This window comes from Octopus bimaculoides, chromosome 29, assembly GCF_001194135.2.
Source record: "Octopus bimaculoides isolate UCB-OBI-ISO-001 chromosome 29, ASM119413v2, whole genome shotgun sequence".
NCBI classification, from domain to species: Eukaryota; Metazoa; Mollusca; class Cephalopoda; order Octopoda; family Octopodidae; genus Octopus; species Octopus bimaculoides.
The window spans coordinates 7,857,774-7,860,355 of NC_069009.1; the positions used below are offsets into that span (position 1 = coordinate 7,857,774).

The following is a 2,582-nucleotide window of genomic DNA, read 5'->3' on the forward strand; positions in this document are numbered from 1 at the left end:
GGCACATAAAAGACACCATTTCGAGCGTGGCCGTTTTCATGCGGGTGACACGTAAAAGCACCCACTACACTCTCTGAGTGGTTGGCGTTAGGAAGGGCATCCAGCTGTAGAAACTCTGCCAAATCAGACTGGAGCCTGGTGTTGCCATCCGGTTTCACCAGTCCTCAGTCAAATCGTCCAACCCATGCTAGCATGGAAAGCGGACGTTAAACGATGATGATAGCTTTGAGGCTAACCTTACTTGAGTCTATAAACATTCCCCATTTGTTGCCACATGCACCTGTCCATGGTTTTGCATGAGTGTATTAGCATCAGTACAGAAACAAGCATTATTTTCTTGCTTGAAAAAGACAGATAAGCTTTTATGGCAAGAATAGAAAATGGAAATTTCCCTTCCTTGCTGTAGGAGATTCCGTTGTTGTAGTTTGGATCCCAAAACTTCTGCTCCCTCTTTGACAATGCTAGGTCTTTTGCTAAATCATTCAAACCTTCTTGATTCAACTAGCCTGGCTCATTTTCCTTAGAATCAACTACATACTCTTTGTTTAATGGAGAGTCAGGGGGTTCATCGTGCAACATGTCAAGATTTTCAAGTGAAGCATGTGAGAGGGGAACTGGGACAGGGTTTTTGAAGTCATGTGGGACCGGTTTTAGAGCCGACTTACAATCTGCATACACAATTTTTGCTTTGATCTTCTTTGAGAAACCACTAATATTGGTGATGCAAAAGTAACAGAGACATGATTGGTTGGTTCCCACCATACCATTGGTACAGCAAAAGCATTCACTTCTGTTTTCCATTCAGCCCTGAGTAACACATGGTGCAGCATATATGAGGTGCCCACCTCTTGTCTTGGTCCCCAACTTTACACCTGAAATATTTATAGGCAGTTTTTATTTTTGTGGCAATGTTCTTCCGCTGGTCACATGGAGCAAATTTTCCACAGGCATAACAAAAGTTGTCCGGTTGATTCACACAGCCCCTTCTATTCATGATCCAACACAATAAACACAGTTAAAACAGTAATTACGCAGAGCAAGAGATACACATACCACACAAGACGGCTGTGCAAACGACACTGAGAGTTACCAAGAACAAACTGATGCATTTGGCATTTAAGCATAACAACACTGACTGGCAAGTGGTGATGGAGGACAAACACACACACACACACACACACGATAAGCTTCTTCCAGTTTCCACCTACCAAATCCACTCACATAGCTTTGGCCAACCCAAGGCTATTATAGAAGACACTTACATAAGGTTTGACACAGTGAGACTAAACCAGAACCATATGGTTGGGAAGCAAGCTTATTACCAGACAGTCATGCCTGTGCCTATATACATTATCTGATATGTCCTTTTGTCTTTCAACTAGTATAGTGAGCTTTAGGGGATATTTACTTGCAACTGTTATTGTAGAACACATTCATTATATATGTAAAGGCATATCCACCATGCTATAATAATAATGATATAAGTTTAATACTCTCTAACCCCGTTTTCCATCACTCCATGATTTGTTTCATGGAAATTCATTTCCCTTTTTTACTTCTCTGCTGTTCTTCAGCAAAAGGCCACCAGAAAGACCTCATTTCATAAACCATGTGGCTTATGATATATACTTCTCTTAATTCATCTCTTCTCTGCTGTTTATCGACAAAAGACCACTGTCAGTTATTTTGCATTCACCACATGGATTGCTGCACTGTAATGAAACTTTATTCACCTTTTTTTCTTTATTTATTTCCTTCTCTGCTCCTTCTTGACAAAGGACCTATAGTGTTCGAAATGTTGAACTTTAACTCTGCTACAGCGTAAAAATTAATTACTTTGTACTCTTACACTTGTTTGTTTTTGGCGCTTTTCTTCCCCTATGATCATTTCGTTATATATTCCACTGTGGCCATTTATCACTTCTATCACAAAAGTTTCTTTGTTTTACTTCGTTGTTTCTCTGGTGGCAGTTATTTTGTTTTAGTCTCTATGAGAGTTCAAGCAAACTATTAAATAATTATCTTCACCAACCTTCATCATATTCGCATTATCTTGTTGTTGTTTTTTTTTTCCTATTTTCTCTTGTCTTTTATTGCCTTCTGTCTTCTGTATACTCATATCTTCTATTTCTGCCTCCTCATATTCTCTTCTTTTTCATTTTTTCTTCTTCTCATCTGTCTTCTTCACCGTCTTTCCCTATTCTCCATCTTTGTCTTCTAGCTTCTACCGCCTTTTTCATTTGCATTCTTGATACTCCATTTTCTAATTCCACACACACACACACACACACACACACATATATATATATATAGTGTGTGTATGTGTATGTGTGTGTGCACATATAAATATATGTCTACATATATATGAATGTATATCTATCTATATGTGTGTGTGTGCATACATACATACATAAACACACAGATACACATGCATACGCAAGTACATGCATACATTCATGTGTTTTTTTTTCTGTTTCTTTTTCTCTTATGCAACGTCGTTCTTTCATCTCTGTCATGCATACAAAAATAAACAACTATATATATATATATACATATATATATATATACGTATATACATATAT

The 2,582-nt window shown here is 37.9% G+C and overlaps 1 protein-coding gene across 2 annotated transcripts in view; it reads left to right on the top strand.

Annotated features, from left to right (window-relative positions):
• Window positions 1–2,582, top strand: part of LOC106883571 (trypsin) — a 323,127-nt gene that overhangs the window by 184,607 nt on the left and 135,938 nt on the right. The window lies entirely within an intron of this gene.